The sequence below is a fragment of the Microtus pennsylvanicus genome, chromosome 20 (assembly GCF_037038515.1).
Source record: "Microtus pennsylvanicus isolate mMicPen1 chromosome 20, mMicPen1.hap1, whole genome shotgun sequence".
Classification (NCBI taxonomy): Eukaryota; Metazoa; Chordata; class Mammalia; order Rodentia; family Cricetidae; genus Microtus; species Microtus pennsylvanicus.
In genome coordinates, this window is record NC_134598.1 from 36,864,178 (window position 1) to 36,883,984 (window position 19,807).

Here is a 19,807-nt window from a genome sequence, read left to right on the forward strand (position 1 = left end):
CATAAGAGACACCCCCCCCCAGAGGAGATGGGATTCCCGCCCTTCCCAACTGCCAAATATCTGTATAGGAAACTGTTAATAGTTATGACCTACTTCTGGGTTGTGGGGCTGGGAATGGGAAGAATTTAATGTTCCGTCATAGGCATTTCCGGGTTGTCTGAACTTTAGGCAAGACTAATAGTGTACTTAGAAATTAAGGAGATTAAATGTGGCTCAAACTTTAATGAGAACTCGGATTTAATAGAGACAGAAAGTAGAACGGTAATAGTCAGGTATGGCTGAGGGGGTGAAGGGATTTTTCTGTTTTTGTTTTTCAAGAAACGGTTTCTCTGTGTAGCCTTGGCTGTCTGGAACCAGCTGTGTAGACAAGACTGACCTTGGACTCAGAGATCTGTTGTGTGATTTTTTTCCTTCTCTTTTGGCTTTCTTGGGGGGGGGGTCACCACCAAGCTCCCAAATAAATCACACACAGAGGCTTATTCTTAGTTATGAATGCCTGGCCTTAGCTTGACTTGTTTCTTGCCAGATTTTCTTAACTTAAATTATCATGACCACCTTTTGCCTCCAAGCTTTTATCTCTCTCTATTTCTTTCTCTGTGACTTGCTGTGTGGCTGGGTGGCTGGCCCCTGATGTCCTTCTCTCCTTGTTTTCTCTCCACTCAGATTTCTCGTTCTATTTATACTCTGCCTGCCAGCCCCGCATATCCTTGCTCTTGCCTCGCTATTGGCTGTTCATCTCTTTATTAGACCACCAGGTGTTTTAGACAGGCACAGTAACACAGCTTCAGTTAACCAACGCAGCATAAACAAAAGTAACGCACATGAAAATACTATTTCTCAACAGAGATCTGCCTGCCTCTGCTTCCTGAGCACTGGGATTAAAGGCGTGTGCCACCATTTTTAAACATAATTTTTTAATTAATTATTTAGGAACTTCATATCATGTACCCTAATCCCACTCATTTTCGAGTCCATCCATGTCCACCCCCACCCCCGTAGCATTCCCCTAAAGAGAACTAAAAACAAAAATCCCAAAACAAACAGACACCAAAACCACTTCATCTTCCCTGCCTCTCCATCACCTCTTCCTTCATCTTAGTAGCAATGTGAGCTGCAGTTTGTCATGCAATATTGTCCCTTTGTCCATATGTTTACTTTATTTATTTATTTATTTATTTATTTATTTATTTATTTATTTATTTATTTATAGTTTTTTGAGACAGGGTTTCTCTGTAGCTTTGGAGCCTGTCCTGGCACCAGCTCTTGTAGACCAGGCTGGCCTCGAACTCACAGAGATCCGTCTGCCTCTGCCTCCTGAGTGCTGGGATTAAAGGCGTGCACCACCACCGCCCGGCCATATGTTTACTTTGAATGCAAATGGTTATTGTAATGAGTTGTTGGTCTGGTTCTGGTACACCATCAGTACTGCACCCTCACCAAAAGATCCTGGCTATGGCTCTGCAGGACCAGTCCATTCACAAAAACCAGCAGGTCATGGATGGGGAAGATGCTGGGGTGGATTATCTCAAAGCCCAGGGAAGCCGTGGAGCCAGCTCTCCCACTCCGGTGGTGAGGGGCAGGGCCAGCTCTTTTGCTGCAGTGGCTGCTGAGGGGCAAGGCCAGTTCTCCCAGGGCCAGTGGTGGTCAGTGCTGGCTTAACATGACCTCTGAATCTCAACACACATAGTTCCTATGAGCCACCCTGCCCCATGGTAGCATACAGACCCCAGCTGCAGGCATGGCCCCCAGCAGCAGCCTGGGCACAGAATACCAGGGCCCTGTGGTGCGGACCAACCAGATCAGCATGGCCCTGGTGGCAGCATGACCCTCAGACGCTAACATGGTCGCAGGTGGCTGAGCACACCCCAAGTATCTGCACGGCCCTCGGTGGTAACAGAAGCCATGGGCATCAACTCAGACCCTGGCTGGTGTAGAGCTACAAACCAGACATGGCTTGCAGCAGCAGCTCAGGCCCAGATGTCACCATGGCCCCGGGGACGGGCCGCTCTGATCAGCGTGGCCCTGGTGGTGACACAGCCCTTGGACACTATCATGGCCACAGGAGGCAGCCCAGACCTTGGGCATCCCTGTGGCCTTTGGTGGCAACACAGACCCCAGCTATATAGGACCACCTATATTTATATAGTATACTATATATAGTATATTTATTCTATACATAGTGTAGCTTGTCCAGTTTTGGAGGACATTGCTCAATGTGAATATTTAAAATGGTCACGATAAGAAAGGCCAAGATGGTAAATTGCTCCTATATGCATTTTATAATTTTTTAAGGTGTGGGATTTGTGTGTGTGCCTATGTATGTCCCCCGTATGAGTGCTGTGGCCCTGGGAGGCCACAGAGGGTTTTGGGTCTCTGGGACCTATAGTTACAGTCACTGTGAGTGGCCTGACATGGGTGCTCGGAACAGCTGGAAACCGAACCCAGGTCCTTTGGAAGAGCACTCTTAACCTCCGAGTCTTCCCTCCAGCCCCAGTAAAGGGGTTTGCAGATATTTTAAGTGTAAGAATGTGATTCACCATTGGCATTCAGTGGAGAACTACATTTAATGCCCATGTATGGTCAGGCCTTGAGGATTCGTGAGCATTTGAACAATGTAAATCTGTGTCTCTCGGTATAGGAATGGAGGTCTGTGGCTGTGTCCAGGGTCACTTTCCCGATATTGACTGCCGTTTTAGGAAAGAAATGCCCGACACTTATTCCTTGTGCTGCCCTCCAACCAAAGCTCAGAAGGCGTTAATCATACAAACTTGTATTCTTATGGTCATGAATAACCTAGTAGATTGATTTCTGAGCGAAGAGTAGAATCAGCCATAAGGAAGTGATTTTAAAATACTAAAGACATCAAATGATTTGAACTCTTCCAGTAGCTAACCTGGGACGCCCTGCAGGGTCACGTGCCTGCTCTAAGCTTGTAATCAGAAGTCACGGATGGAGCCTGCAAGGGTGGGTGTGGGGTTAGTTCTTGCAGTAAGGATACTGAGTAGAAAAAAATACATGCTCCCGTGTACATGTTTGTTTACACCAATCTAAAGGGCAGGATAGAGAAAGGCGCAGAATATCTGATGTCCCAAATTCTCTGGCAATTCCAGGGGGCACCTTAAACAAATCTGCACCCCGAGGTCTTTCTTCTTGCTTTCAAGGGTGTTCATTAATAGTAGTCATTACTGAGTAGATGCTATCTATTTTGACCCTAAAATTGATAATTTCATCCGTTTTTTAGGCACAAGAGAGTTAGCTGATTTGTGACAGGAAAAATGGCCGATAAGTGGCACACATTTAGATAAAACTAATGGTTTTTCAAAGCGTGCACCAGGGACTAGGGAGATGGCTCCCATGGTAGACTGGTTGCCTGGTAACTGCGAAGATCGGAGTTTACTCTCCGGAACTCACCTAAAGAAGCCAGGGGCGGTGGTAACGGGTAGTCTTGGCACTGGAGAGGTGGACAGGCTCACGGTTGGCAGATTCCAAGACAGTGAGAGACTCCATCTCAAGAAAGCAAGGCGGACAGCTCCTGACGGCTGTTCTCTGGCTGTTTTGTATGGTCCCAGTATGGCGGGTGTCTTAGTTAGGGTTTCTATTGCTTCGGTGAAACACCGTGACCGAAGGCAGCTTGGAGAGAAAAGGATATCTTGAGCTTACAGTTCCACATCACAGTCCATCCTGGAAGGAAGTCGGGGCAGGAACTCAAGACAGGACCCTGGAAACAAGAACCCGTAAGCAGGAGCTGCAGCAAACACCGTGGAGAAACATTGCTTCGTGACTCGCTCCCGCGGCTTGCGCAGCGGACTTTCTTATCCCACCCAGGACCACCTGCCTGGGATGGCACCTCCCGCGGCGGTCCGGGCTTAAGAAAATGCCCACAGGCTTGTCCACGGGCCAATTTGATGGGGTTATTTCTTTCAGCTGAGGCTCCCTCTTCTCAAACGACAGCAGGGAAATCGCCTGCACTGCGCATGGGAGTCCTGTGGTTCAAGGAATGATCTGGAATCTAACTTTGTATTTACTTAAGATTTAATGGGTCATTTGGGGGAAAATAATGAGAAATCTGAAACCGAAGGCTGGCTGTGGAAACATTTGCTTTCTTACACAAATATTCTTTTCCTCCGCGCCCCCCATTTTATAAATAGCCTGTCCTGTTCCAAAATAGACTTACTATTGCTCTAGTTGGGAAAAAACTCCTCCCAAAAGTGTGATTTGCTGAAACAGACCTTTTATTTTTTTTATTTATTTTTAATTATTTAAAAAATAAACTATTTAGAAAACTGTTTCAACCAGTATCATTTCCATCTTCTCTGAATGATTATTTGGAGCCACCTCCCCCCCCCCTTTTTGTCCCTTGATTGGCTGCATGAGAGTTTGGGGTTTTGCGAATGTCCGTCGCCCCAGTTCCAGGGCAGAATGTGACTATTTCCCTTTGAATGCCCTTTAGGGTTCTGAAGCAAAAGGTGGTAATATATACGTGAAAGCCATCTGCTTACAGACAAGAACAATTACTGAATTAATAACTACCCAAAGACTTGACTGTTGTTTGAGGCTGAAAATCCTGTAAATTTGTTGTGGATCATATCATAACTTATTTTTTTTAGCAAATAATGTGTATCTCATATCAAGGGATATTTACTATTTTGAAATTTTGCCAGATTTCTCAAATTGCTGAAAACCCCAGGTACAGACATCAGGAGTCCAGATGTGGAATTGGCATTGCATGTTTTTATGGTAGGATTTGGAGCCGAGAGTCATTTTCGGCTTTTACATACCTACTGGATGAAGTTTCCTATGTTTTTCATTGTGAGTCTCTAGCCATTAAGGGCTGAGCCATCTCTCCAGCCAAGGAAGAACTTTCCAAGCTCGTGTTCCTCTGCATTCTGCTCAAGTTGCTTTTCTCTCTCAAAAAGTGCTGTGTTGAGAACTCAGCATTAAGGGGGAATGGAAGAAAAAAGAAAAAGGTATAAGAACTGGTATCTCAAGGATAATTTAAGGATGGAGAGTTATATCAATTTTTAATAGTGGCAGAGGAATTTGATGTGAAATATTAAACTATAGCCCTTGGTGGAGGCATCCAATGTCTCCTGCTCCCTGGGTAGCTGACGATGACCTTGAACTTTTGATCCTCTGTTGGAAGATTGGTGTTGACTGGAGAGGTAGCAGTCTCCCCACAGCTGGCAGCTATGTCAATGGCCTGGGGAAGTGGGGCTCCCTCTCTCCAGCAGAACTTCCTGCCCCTACCTGCCCATATCTGGATAAATGTCCCTGGGCCTGGAGGACTTTCAAACCTTATCTGAAAGCTGTCTCTAAACCAGCTGCTGACTTATCTTTAACTTGAGCCCTGATGTAGATCCCTGCTTGAAGCCTTCTTTGCAGCACTTACTAGAAGCCTTACGAGCGGAGTGTGCCTCTTAATGCAAATTAGGTGATGCTCCAGCCTGGCCACTGTCCCCAGCTTTTATATTCCCTTTTCTTCCTGGGATAAAGTGGAGTTGTAACACTTAACAGCTGTCTGTCTCCATTGACTCAAGCTGCCCGACCCTGATTACTTATTTCAACTCCCTCCCGCCTTCGAGTCTCATGGACAGAAAAAGCTAGGGCGAGAACCACCATCCTCCTGCCTCTGCCGCCTAAGTGCTGAGATCACACATGTGCAGTAGCAGGCCCAGTCTTACGCAGAGCTGAAGATTGAACCCAGGTCTTTGTGCAAGCACTCTACTCATTTCCATGACACCCTCAGCCGAGGGACTATTAAAGAGCATTCTGTTTGGGGCTGACAGTGCCTATTTCACTAAGATAGATATTGCAATGATAAACAATTACGTGTCTCAATAAAAGATTAGATGCTTTGGCTCTTGACCACTAAAATTCAGCCTGTTCAGAAGGTGTTGGAGTATAAACAAACTTCAGTTTGCTTTCTTTATGGATCTTTCTACTCAAGGACCTCAAGGATGTGAGACAAAGTATCATGTATCTTAGAAGTGTAGGCGGTGGGTAGAGATACAATGTTCTAGCTGATGTCCCTGGACTTGGGTTTAGGCATTTTTACTCCTTCCCCCTCTTATGTTTCCATTTTCAACTTTCAATTAGTTTTTTTCTTCTGCTGCTCATCATCTCTGATTACTTATTGCACAGACAAGGACTCCCAAGTGCTGGTAGTGCTTGAGGTTTGGTGGGTACCCGGTAATTGGAAGAGCTTGCATCTGGAGGGAAGGCTTAATTCTTTTAACTGAGAAATTAAACAAATAGAATTTATCTCATTTGCTTGGTGCAATGGTCCCTGAACCTGGGTGATCAGCACACTCCCCTGGGTAGCACGCGGCACTTTCCTACTGTTGCGTTAATTTCAGTTATAAGAGTCGGCTATGCGAGTGAGTAAAAGAATTTACATTGTGCAGAAGGATGAACAGCAGAAGGCAAAATTCTCCTCTTTCTGCTTCTTGGGGGCATTATTAATATATTCCACACACTGCTTTCCAAAACCTTTCATATGGAACTCATCACATGAACTTACACATGCTTCACAGACATGTCTATTCTGCCCGTAACTCGTTTTGCCAGGCTAAAACTTGTTTTACCGTCTGCCAGGCACCACCATATATGGCACACACAGGTCCTCTACATACATATTAGCACACGCCTTCGGGTCCCAGCATTTGGGACATAGAGACAGGCATCTCTCCCTGAGTATCAGGTCAGCCTGGTCTACATAATGATGTCCAGGCCAGTGAGGTGCACTGTGAAGATGTGTTGTTCTCATGGTTAATAGAAAGCTGATTGGCCCATAGCTAGGCAGAATTTTCAGGTCAGAGAGAATGCTGGGAAAAGGAGGGCAGAGTCTCGAGCCAGACTGGGAGAAGCAACATGGGAAGTTCATGGATGAGGTAGAGGAGCCTCAGGGAAGCACACGGATTGATAGAAATGGGTTAGTTTAAGTTGTAAGAGCTGGCTGGAGATAAGCCCAAGCTATCGGCCCAGCATTTATAGTTAATAATAAGTCTCTGTGTGGTTACTTGGGGAGTGGCTGGCAGGACAGGGCTGATTGGCCATCTAGGTGGAAAGTTCCGCCTACGGTGAGGGCTATATAGTAGGACCTTGTCTCACATACTAAAATAAAACAAACAAACAAAAAGAAATGTGTGTTCTTAAATTCAGATAATCACAGCTTCTCCATCATCAGTTGTGATCATGTCAGACCCCACCCCCGTGAGAAGAAACCTGACATCGGTCAACTTCCAGGAGCACGGCTTTAGAGTAGCTCAGATTAAGTCCATGCCCAGGCACTCCTATGGCTTTTGGACACATGGCTAGGCAGTACGTCTTGGCAGAAATAAATGGCAAAGGAAATTGCTCCTCTCAAGGTTGTGTGTGCCTAGGAAACCCGTGCTGAGTGTCAGGGCACTTTCCACGGAAAACGGCAAGACTGTAGAGAGATCTGAACAGTAGAGGTCTAGATACCCTACGCCTGAGGTCAAGGATGCCAGAAGATGCCAAGCAAATAAATACTCAAGAATTGTACCCAGATCACGGAACTAGTGGGACAAGATCATGGAGAGATAGAGATGACTCATAATTTTGGAAAACGAGAAAGGCTAGGGAAAGCGGTAAAGACGGGGATCTAATGGAATTTTCTTTTTATAATTAGGACCGTATTCACATTTGCAAATGTGAACAGAAACTGGCACTTCTTGTGGAGGAAGTGAGACCTCTTCACTGGCAAATGAGGTGTCGAAGGCAGTGGTTCTCAACGCTGTTACCCTTTAACACAGTCCTTCACGTTGTGGTGGCCCCAACCATAAAATTATATTTGTTGCTACTTCATAACTGTGATTTTGATACTGTTAAGAACCATAATGTAAATATCTGTATTTTCTGATAGTCTTAGGTGACCCCTGCTAAAGTGTCCTTGGAGCCCAAAATGGGTCACAACCCACAGGTTGAGAATGACCGGCCTAAGGTGTAGGTGGAGAGCTAGCAACTTACGAAAATTATACATGAACACATCAATGTGGGGCTCTTAATGCCCATCTCATTTCTCTCTCTCTCTCTCTCTCTCTCTCTCTCTCTCTCTCTCTCTCTCTCTCTCTGTAATAATGACCACGTTATAACAGACCAGCAGGCCACCTGGCAAATGAGAGAGGAAATTTATTTTGCTAATTTTAAGTGCATAATTATTTTAAGTTAGACTGGGAAGGGAGAGGAGGAGGCTACGAGATCAATCACACCATTATTATAGAAAAGGTGCTTGCTAGGTCAATGTTTATCAACACAGTGTCTCTATAAGGCCAGGGTCCACATCACCTGGAGGGACATGGGGGTAGGGCAGGCTCACGTGTCCCTTTAAGGTGCAGGTTCCCAGATCAATCGCTACAACTGAACTGGGGATTCTGGGCTGCCAAACCAGGCTCAGCTGACCAGTGCTGCTGTATTACACAAATGTGAAGATTACACGCTTGTGACATGTCCCATGAGTGACACACGAACCCAGGTGTGTCGTGTACAGGGCACACAACATGGATGGTGGTTCCCGAGCCATGCAGAAGGAAACTCTTGCCCGAATCCATTCCACTCTTGCTGCCAAGGCTGTCTGCTAGTTCACTACAGGGACACTATTCACTGTGTGTGTGTGTGTGTGTGAGGGGAGGGGCTGAGGCAGCACCAGAATTGACAGAGGATAAAATTCCCATTCTTTGCCAATAGGCAGGATTACTTCCAATTTACTGTTTAAAGAAGCCTGGGCTAGCATCTCTGACTACCCGTAAGTGCTCACTAGATGGCAAGAGATGCCCAGATATCAGGACTGTGCATTTGACAGGGATGTGGGACTCTGGAAGTATACATTGTTCCAATTACTTCTTCTCTTGCTCATAGGCTTCAAAAAGCAAGTGCTTGGGATCCCGGGGAGAGAGGAAGTCAGCGGCTGCTGAACAAAATTGCCTTTTCCCTGAACAAGACTGCTTTGAACAATCTTTGATCTAGTTTATCGACTCTGTCTTCAAACACATCCTCTCTGGACTGATGCTGGGACTCAGGGAGATTTGTTCAGCCGAGAAATAACAGCTCAAGTCGACTGAGCCTTTCCCATGTGCTTGGGCTTCTAGCAATGCCAAATCAAATAAAAACTTGATGTTGTAGGGTTTGCATTTCTGCTAGGGCTGGAAGGTGAGAGGAAATAAATAAAATAGGATGCTACAGTCAGTATGGTCAGGATGACGTCTAAGATATGGAGGGAGGAGGAATCCATTCTTCCCGACCAGATAGAACACTTGCCAGAGAGGGGTTATTTGATCATCTGGGCTGGTTTTTTGTTGTTGTGATGGAAAACCTGACAAACTAAAGAAGAATATATCTGTCTGTTTGTCCATCCATCTATCCATCCCCATCCATCTACCTAGCCATTCATTCATCCATCCATCCATTTATCTACCTATCCATCAATCCATCCATCTATCCATCCATCCATCATCTATCTTCCATCTATCCATCATCTATCTATCCATTATCTATCTATCTATCTATCTATCTATCTATCTATCTATCTATCATCTATCTATCTATCTATCTATCTATCTATCTATCTATCTATCTATCTATCGGCTCACAGTTCAAAGGCCTCAGTCCATGATCACTTGGTTCCATGTTTCTGGGACAGGTGGTGGCAGAAGCATGTGAAGAAGCTGCTTCTTCACCTTATTGAAGAGGAGAAGAGAGTGGAGGGGAAGAGAGGGGAGGAGAGGAAAGGAGAGGGGAGAAGAGGAGAGAAGGGGAGGAGAGGAGAGGGAGGGAAGGAAAGGGGAGAAGATTGGAGGCAAAGAGAGGAGAGATTTCCCCAAGGATTTTATCCAGTGACCCATTTCCTTCAGTTAGGCCCCCACCTCCCAAAGTTTCTATGGCCGTGTGACCAACCTGAGACTGTTTCTTCAGAACATGAGCCTGTGGGGAACATTTCCTAGTCCCTCACCGCGCGGCCTTTGGTCAGAGCTGGGGCGAAAGGAAGAGGAAAGCAACGCCCACAAGCGCTCCTGTGCTAAGGTTTATGGGCAGCAGATGCCTGTTTGAAGGGCTGGCTCACTACAGAAGCTCCTGAAAGGCTGGAGTGGGGCCGAGGGAGGCGGGGTAAACTTTGAAAAGGCGGTGCCTGCTAGGCGGTGAGCCTTGATCTCGGCAGCTGCGGCGGGGCAGAAGGGGGCCTGGCAGCATCAGGCATTCATTGGCGCGATTTGATCAGAAGCATTACGGCGCAAAGAGCACTTGGTTACCTTCTTTCCAGGGTTATCATCCCTGTCTCCTCCATCTGGCTAACACATTGATGTGGCCTCCTGGAGGGAGTCTTCCCACCGGTACCCGCTGGGGCTCTCTACAGAGCCCTGTGTGCATATCAGAACACACTTTGTCATCTGTCTGTCTCCTCAGCATTTCAGAGTTGGCCTCCTGCATTCTATAATGGTTCAATAACAGCATAACAATCATCATCCTCTCCTTTAAATGTTCTGAAGTCCTACAAACATGACAACTACCAATGATCAAAAGCTTACCAGAAATGATTGCTAGTATTGGCAACAGTATCCCTATGATACTTTTCTCCTAAAATCAAATCCTCATTAGTATTCACCATGTGGTGGATATGTTAATGGCTGACCTCTAGCAACCATCCCATTCTCAGAACAACTTGATACAGGTACTTATTTACCCTTATGACAAATAGGGAAACTGAGTCACAGAACGACCAAGGAACTTGCTAGGAGGTGGTGAGGCCAGAATTTGGACCAGGAGGAGATCTGGCTCTTGAGGTCTTGGTTGCCTAGGTTCTGTCGATGCCCTAGGCAGAGAAGCGCAGGGATGCAGATTGGCCTGCCCGGTGACAACGGTCCCGTGGCTTCCAAGCTCTAAGCCTGCAATTTCCTGCCCTGTTCTGGGTAAACATAATGGAGCAATCACCAGGGTTGTTGCTGAGGCATCCAGAAAACTGACTTTCAACTGGAATAAAGCACCGCAGAGAGAAACCTCATTCACGGGCGGGATCGAAGCAGCTGTTTCTGACTGCTGTTTAAAAGCTCAATCGAAGAGGGCTGAGGAAAATCAAGACGTGAAACCGGGTCTGTAAGGCAAGGGGGTGAGCGGCTGAGGAGGTGGCTCAGTGGGTACGATGCTTGCTGAGTCCACGCGAGAACCCAGCACAGCGCTGGGGCTGGTGGTAGAGATAGGCGGGTCTCAAGGCTCAGCAGCTAGGCCCTCTAGCTAAAACAGTGAAGTGCAGGTTCAGCGAGAGACCCTGTCTCCCAAATATTAGGGGTGAAGTGATGGAGGAAGACAGGTGATGTTGACTTCTGGCCTCCACACACACGAGCAATGTGCCTGCGTGTCTATGTTTGCGTGGGTACGCACGCGCACACACGTGCACGAACACGTGCGCGCGCATGCATACAGAGGCATGGGGACTCCGAAGAACTTTAATTTAAGGGTTTGCGGCCTGAGACTTGTCTGGCATCACGTTTTAAGGCCCTTAAGCTTGAAAACACTGCAGCAGGTTAATCCCGAGGTCCTTTTGTGCTCTCTGACATCGTAGCATTTCCGATGAGAAAAGGATGTCCTCATTATGCCTCTACGCCCTGCCCTGTCTCCTCTGCTCCCAGGGCCTGGCTGAGTTAGAAAATTACTTCCTTCGGAAATCCCTCTAAGTCCCGGTTCCAGACTCAGGGCTCCGAATGTCTTCTGCTAATGACTCAGTGGCGGAGCCCTGCGCCCTTCCTTCCCCTCTTCCAAGCAATTTAATCATAACTGTCCCTGAATGTTGTTTACTTAGTCATGGCAACGGAGCCGGTTCATAGGCCAATTAGCGACACAGACACGATTGACATCCTGGCTGTGTGAGGCGCGGTTCCGAGATTCTAGCAAGGAGGTTTTGATTTGGCTGGCGAGGGTGTTGTGGCCAAGGCCCATCTCCTTCGCGTGCATGCACAGCAGGATGCATTGGCTGGGTTTTCAATCCCATTTGTCAGGCAATCACCTGAGAAGGGAGGACGCAGCTCCTTTGGTCTCCTTTCAAGGAGCCTATGAAATACGGACGGAGTCCTCCGAGAGCAGAGGACTTTCCCGGAGAAAGGCAGACTCCAGAATTTCAGTATCAAGCTTCTTCTTTTCCTGCTTAGAGAGATAATATGCAGCTGTTAAAATTCTGGTTTTGAAAACTGAAATTATAAAATGACAAGCTGCTGTGATAAAGACTTCTGTGCATGTGCCTTCCAGCTGCTGTTTGGGCTCCCTTTAAGGTTCCGTAGTATTTTACTATTTAAATATTAGATCTTAAGATGGGATTCAAATGAAAAGGCTACATTGTGTAAATAATTATAGATGGATACTAAATTTGTAAATGGGCACACACGCATATATACTAATTTATAGAGTTTTTGTGCCTTTTTATCATCAAAAATTATCCAACCATATTTCAAATCTCCAACCATATCTTGTCAAAATATATAAAGGGAAATTAGAATAAAATTACCTTTTCTCAAGACAGGGTTTCTCTGTGTAGCCCTGGCTGTCCTGGAACTCACTCTATAGGCCATGCTGGCCTTGAACTCAGAGGTCCTCCTGCCTCTCCCTCTTGAGTGCAGAGATTATAGGCAGGGGCTACCATTGTCTGGCTAGAATAAAAGATTTTAAACGTGTTTGGTTCTGTGAGTGAAGAGACCAGTACATTTATCCTGACTTGATATGATGCACACATGTCTTGAAATATAACAGGGTGACCACATGCATGCACTATTTTTAATGTAACCAAAAGCTAAAATTTAAAAATGTAAACAAAAAATGTTCAGGTAAATTCGTTCCTGCCCATGGCTTGACTCATAGCTTGCTATTTCTCCAGTTGCCGGGAACATTCATTCACTTCCATGGGCTAATAGATGCCCGTTACATTGTGAACATCCAATGCCCACGTAAAAACGCTCTCAATTCCTCAGAAAAGAAGAAGGTTGTTTCCCGAGTAATATGCTTCCAAGAAAAGGACATGATGTCATTTATTTTACGGGTAAACTAAACCTTCGTCATGGCACCGAGTAGGTGCCAGGCGATGGGTTCGTCTAGCTGTCTGCCGGAAGTCGCTTCCTCCTTTCCCCTCTTTACGCTCCTGTTGGAGAAACCCAGTGATTCTAGAGGAACCTCTCACTTTGGATCTTAGTTTGCTCTGAGAGTCAATAAGTCCTTTGGAACACAAAACAATATAAAGCTTTGATAGAGTAAAATATCTACATAATTCAAGTGTAAAATGTCACAGCGTCTCTACTTGTACGAAACACCCAGAACAGGCAAATCCATCAAACCAGAAAACAGGGAGTGGGCGTGGAGTGAGGGGTGGGGTATGGTGGCTTGGTGGGTGCCAGGCTTTCTCTGGGGGAGGTGGACACATTCTAGACTTGGATTGTGGCTTTGGTAGAGCATCATTGAAGATATTTATTTTATTTTATTTTTTTTTTTTTTTGGTTTTTCGAGACAGGGTTTCTCTGTGGTTTTGGAGCCTGTCCTGGAACTAGGTCTTGTAGACCAGGCTGGTCTCGAACTCACAGAGATCCGCCTGCCTCTGCCTCCCTAGTGCTGGGATTAAAGGCGTGCGCCACCACCGCCCGGCTCATTGAAGATATTTAAATACACTTCACGTTGATTAGTTTATGCTTTGTGAACTTGTGGGGGCTGGCGAAATGAGGAAACAAATTATTGCTACAAGCCGCAATATTTTACAGGAATTGCTCAGACGTCTTTTCACCAGCGACTCACGAGAGCCAAGGGCTTTAAAAGTTAAACCAAAATTCATGGAATTTTGAGATTATTGCTTTGTGAATAAAGTGGATGTTTCTTCTTGTAGATTTTCGTTGTAGCTGACTCCCCTTCTGATACATATTTGGGAATTAATTTCTACAGTTCAGAACTGTTTCCTGTGCTTTTGGGGCTCACTGATCACATTCCCCTAGCTATGTGTGAAAACAGTTTCCCACTGCCAGGCCTGTTCCTTTCTCCTAGGTAAACACAGAGATCTGCCTTCCTGCAATTATCTTTATCAACAGGCATTTGGTCAGTGTTTAGGATCTAGGCAAAAACATTCCATTTAAGACGTTCACAGATATCCAAGGACATAGATTTACTGCTTGCTCGAGGCTGCTGATTCATAGCTGCTCAAAGAGATAGAAGAATAACCATGCCCTGGTTTTACCTCACTTGTAGATATGGAATACAACAACCCCAAACTAACCTTATACTGAAAGATTCCTAACTCCTTACGCTCACCTTCACCTCACTTCACTGATGATTTTAGTTCAGGAAATTTACTGCTTGTGTTTTACTCTCAAGGACCGCAGAAGAGATAATTAACAGCAACCCAGAGAAAGACTTCCTTCCTGCTGGCACCACAGACCCACAACGCCCATGATCAGAACGGCAGATAACAGCTCACCCTGGAACTGATCCTTTAGAGGCCTGGGTCGCCTCTTTGTGCTGCTCAGAGCAATAGGTGTAAACTCCAGACCTGAAGGCCCAGAGAAATTGCAGCGTCTGGTGAATGTGCTGTCAGATCAGGAGCCATAGCTTCCCCCTGACTGTTTATGTAGGTTGCCCGATTACCCAATATCCTCTGTGCATGCTGGGAGAAAAAAAAAGGGGCGCACTGATTTAAAAAACAATCTGTGCCCTATTTGTAATTTTACTGAAAATAAACTTTTTATCTCTTTATCTAACTACCTAAAAATGTAGCTTAATGCACTAGCCTACCCCTTTAAAATTTCCTGATGATTTTTATCCCTTTAACTAACTGTCTCCATTAAGGAGTTCACTTGACAAGCACTAAGTTACACTCACCTTTGAGATGACAGTCACGGATCTCTCTCTCTCTCTCTCTCTCTCTCTCTCTCTCTCTCTCTCTCTCTCTCTCTCTGTGTGTGTGTGTGTGTGTGTGTGTGTGTGTGTGTGTGTGTGTGTGTGAAAACTCTTATCTGATTTTTATGGGGAAAAAGAATTCCAGCCCTGGACCTGTGAGGGCTGGGGAATTGCTGGTTATAAGGGTGTGTATGACTGGGGACATTTGTAACAGAGGAAGAAGAATAAAGAAAGATGCATAGAAGATTGGGTTATGAGTAGTTTTCTTAGCCCTGACATTTTTAGCTCCCTTTGCTTATTGTGGTGTCTTTAACTGAACCCTGGGAGGGATTCTTAAGAGCTGGACTCTTAAGGTTCCCATTAAGTGCTTTGCAAGGGGGTCTGTGACCTCGTTTGGGTCTCTGCTTTACTCCCTTTCTCTCTGAAATGACAAACTCTGTGGACAAAATAGACAAGCACCTAGACATCGTGGGATTGAAATGGAATCCCAGCCATCACCTCATGTCAGAACTCTGGTTTCCTTCTCAGATCCTTTTTCTCCGTTCTCGGGATCTACCTGTGCTGTGGTTCCAAGCCTGGCATCCTGTATTCTGCTGGTGTGTGCATACGTGTGTGTGTGTGCATTTGATTAAAACAGAGCCAAGGAGCTTTAAGAACCACTGGTCTAGTTTCTTGAATCCTCAGGCAGCTCATTACATGTCCCCATCACTACCTGAGGTTCCTTCTGACCTTGTGTTTCTAATCTCAGCCCTGCGTGTGGCCAAATACCTTCGAAGTACTCGTCCCAACAAGGAGGTTTAAGGTCACCATTTTTATTTATCTGTTTTCTTGTCTGCCTCCTCTAGAAGGTGACCTTGGTGGGCACCAGACAGAGGCATTCCTCTATCGGCAAAGTGCTAGCGAGATCACAGTGAAGTGAGCCAGCCTGGCCTCCTTATTAACAAAGATCTTGTCCACTGGGAGAGGCAGTCCCGTACTGGCAGGAATGAGTATGGCCCTCGGGTTCAAGGCTGTCACTGGGAAGGTGAGGCAAAGTTTATCTGAAGAAGTCACTCCTGAGTAAGGCAGGAAGGAATTAGGCGGGGAAGAGAGGGGCTAGCACTCCAGGCAGGAGATACCACTTTGTGCTGAGGTCCAGTGGTAAGCAGGTTTGAGGTGTCTAAGGAGCTGTAAGATGGCGGGAAGAAGACGGAGGGAGGAGAGAGATGGATACGGGCCTCATCGCCCAGACAGGCACTTCCATTTTGCCCATGAGAACCATGGAGCTAGAGGAGATGTAAGGAGACCAGGAAGTGGTGATTTAATCGGATTTGCTGCAGTGGAGGGGACGCCAAGGGAGGACTTTCCGTGCCTGGGTGTGTGCCCTTTGCTTCCCTTTCTCACTTTAAGCAGTCATTCGGTCTGAGTGCACAAGCAGCAGGAGGTTCTGGGTTCAAGTTCTTGCTTTGAATGCGGAATCAACAGGAAGTGAGAATTCTCTGGGCGGCTATTTATCTCCTCACGCTCAAACATCACGGAGAAAAAAGCCTGCCACTGAGAAAAAAAGCCTGCCAAGGGGGCATGCAGTAATAATTTTCTTTTGACTATGTTTAGAAGCATCCAAATGCAGCAAACTTTTTTCTATACAATGACAAGATACAACAAAACAAGCAAATCCCTAAAAGAGGGGGCAGTGTTGGTTCTTCTCTCCAGAGCTCATCTGTTAGGAACTTTTCATGTTATCTCCTCTGAAACCCTTGACCAACTCACCAGTCACAGGCCCGTGAGGTCACACCCGCCCCTGCCCCCCCCCTCCTCACCTGGCCTCCAGCCTGCCCCCCTGCTCCCCGCCCTCACCTGGCCTCCAGCCTACCCCCCTGCTCCCTGCTCCCCGCCCTTACCTGGCCTCCAGCCTGTTCTCCTGACCGTTTTTCTCCTGATGGATCACACTCAGCCCATTCCAGCCGCAGAGCTTCTCAGCTGTCGCTCTTTTTGCCTGGAGTCTTCTTGTGTGGATCTTGGATCTGAGCTCTCCAGCAGACCTCTCTAAATACACATCCTATTATGACCCCTGTGTAGAGCGCTGTCAGAAGCTGTCAGTTCTCTGTCTGGGGACTTGACTGGTTTTTCCCTGTTGGCTCTCTAGTGTCTGACATGGCCTCATTCCAGTCACCTCTCAAGCACGTAGAGGAATGACTGGCCTTGAAGGAGATACAGAGTAGCGTTTGTCAGAAGAATGGAAAGATTACACAAGCTGTAGTCTGTCAGGTGAAACACATGATATTGACCAGGGTCAGTTACCTCCTGCTAAAGATCTCCGATCCCCAGGAACACATCTGTAGTTGGGCAAGTTGGGTCTCTGACTGTTCATTCTCTCTCTTTCTACACACTCACTCACACACACACACACACACACAAGCACGCACGCACGCACACACAGCACACAGAGGTTGTGTGGCAAGAACTTACGAGAACTTTAGGTCATTTTGCTAGGAATTTTAGGAAGTGAGATTTTATTTTTTTATTTTCTGGGTTGGCTATTGTCAGGAAGCAGGGACAATGAATGTCTGATACACCTCCTATGTAGGACAGGAGGACTAGACCAGAAACAAACTGTCAGCAGTTGGTAAGGTGGCAGCAACCGTTCATATTGCCAGGACAGGGCATGTTTCCACTGGCGGTACTTGGACAAGGTTACTTCAAGGTCTTATCTTCAGTTAGGGTGGCATTGCTGTTCTGTGCCCAGCATGCTGGGTAGATACTGCAAAGGTTTAGCTGGGGATGTTGAGTCAGTTTCTGGATCTTGTGGTTTGCTTTCACAGCTCTTGCGGGTGTCTCAGGAATGCAGCCCACTGTCAGAGACCATAGGACTAAGGAACGGTCACTTTTCCGGCTCCTTGGTGGTGGGTGATACCCCTCCTCTAACGTAGGATTTGTTTAGGGGTGACCTCTGAAAGAAGACAACGGGGGCCAAGATGGAAACCAGTACACTGGGGTTTGGTTTCCAGGTGAGGGTGTCAGTTTGAAAGGTTGTGGGATCTTTAAGAGGTGGAGACTTCCTGTAGGAAGAGGGTCACTGGGTGTTGGCCCTGAGGTTATTGTACAGCCCAACCTCTTTTCCTGTCTGTTTTTTGCTAAGCTAGGGAGACCGGCCACCTGAAGCAGGAGTTTAGTTCACAGTAGGTCAAAGGGAAAAGGGCTCATGCTGCAAGCTCCAAGTTCCTCGCATACGCTCCAGTGGGAATAGATATGGAGAGCTCACTCATGCCAGGTTTAAACAGTAAAGCCAGGAACACCAAGGACATGACAAAGACACTTGGAAGCTAGGTACAGAACAGTAAAGAAGACTGGACAAGACTCAAGTCAGACAAACCATGAGAAAAAGCATTGGGAAACAAGTCGGAGAGCTTCCACAAGATCCCACACCATCTGGGAGACAAGAGACAGCCATGACACTGCCGCTGCTTCTCGGTAGCTGTGAGGACAGAGGGACCTTAGAATAAGTGACATCATTGAGGACACCCGCAGGGTCAGTGGTAATATTGAGGGCTTTGCTTTCTCTTTTTACTAAATGTATCTTGGGAACCTACCTCATTTTTTCCTTAATTTCTTACTGTTCTGTAAACCTCTTAATAAAGTTTACCTTCTTGCTCTGGCAAGTGTCTGCATCTTTAGTCTTTACTGGCCTGAGACAATGAACTTGGACTCACACCTTGGGTCAAGCCCAGTGGGCTGAGAAAGGCTGTTGGCCTTAAGGCTGGTAACAGTCTCATGCGTTCCTGTCAGCATCCTTTCCTCACCGAAATGGACTACATTCCTACCTAATCATCAGTCAAAATAAAACCTGGGTTTCTTGAATGGCTTCTTATCAAGTATTTTGTCCACAGACTAGAAAAGAAAGTGATACTTGGCTCTTCTAGAAGCCAACCGAAAAGTGCCCTCATCTTGTCCAAGAATAAACAGCATCCCATCGCAAGGTCACACATACCTAAGCTTCAAAGGGAGGATGCAGTGTCTCTCGTATCCTGAACAACAGGATTCCCAAGTCCTGGAATCTCCGAGGGGTTGCTCAGAAGCCTGCCTGACCTTTGGGTCTATATGCTCCCCAGCCCTATCTATATATTTTTAGCCTTTCTTCTCTGTATCACTCTGTTGGTGTCCCTGTTACAATGTAGCCAATTTGTTTATAATCATCCCTCTGAGGAGACTGTCTCCCTCATGTTTGTAACCCCAGAACTTAAGCAAAGAACTTGGCACAGCCTGGGCTCTCTATAAATACCAAGTGAGTTTAAAATGGGGCTTTATTTCCTGGCTTGAATTCACCGGTGTCTCAATGAGTTTATTGATTCTCCACTGTGAGCCAGGAGGACAGTAAGAAAGGGAGGATCCCTCACCTCCAGGGAATTTGTGTTCCTGCTCAATCCAAGATCCATGATAGCAGCTGGCGTTGGCTGAGCACAGGCGTTGAGCCAGTAGCTTACCTCCATGATTCTCTATCTCCATACTGCTCCTGAATCTCCCAGCTGTCACGGGGCAGAGCAGGTGTTGTGTGTGACCCCAGCTACATGCGCCCAACGGCTATGTTGAACGAAACCACGAACATTCGTAGCTCTGCCTTGAATCAGAAAGCAGGGTTAGACTCTGGTTTCAGATCTGAGAGACACCGATTTGGGGGGAAGACACGTAGGTCTGACCAACCTGGGGGTGGGGCAACTGGGTTTTCTAGGTGATGAGGTTGTGGGGACGGAGCTCTCTCTGCCTTCTAAAGAGGGAAAGGTTTTGGTTTCGTCTTCAGATCTGAACATCGTTTAGGCTGTTAACCTTAGCCTCACTAGACAGACATCCACAATGCTCCAAACAGATGTTCCCTGTCACTTCCTCTCCACATCCTGGGGACGGAGGATAGGGGCCTTGAGTAAAGAAAGGGGAAGGCGAAGAGGAATGAGGGCGAGCTGGT

The 19,807-nt window shown here is 46.5% G+C and overlaps 1 long non-coding RNA gene across 1 annotated transcript; it reads right to left on the minus strand.

The window, feature by feature from the left end:
* Positions 1–16,757: 16,757 nt before the first annotated feature.
* Positions 16,758–19,703, minus strand: LOC142838873 (uncharacterized). The gene is made up of 3 exons (XR_012908645.1): positions 19,549–19,703; positions 19,245–19,465; positions 16,758–17,111 (listed from the first exon to the last, which is right to left on the minus strand). It is a non-coding gene; the product is annotated as an uncharacterized LOC142838873 (long non-coding RNA).
* Positions 19,704–19,807: the final 104 nt, after the last annotated feature.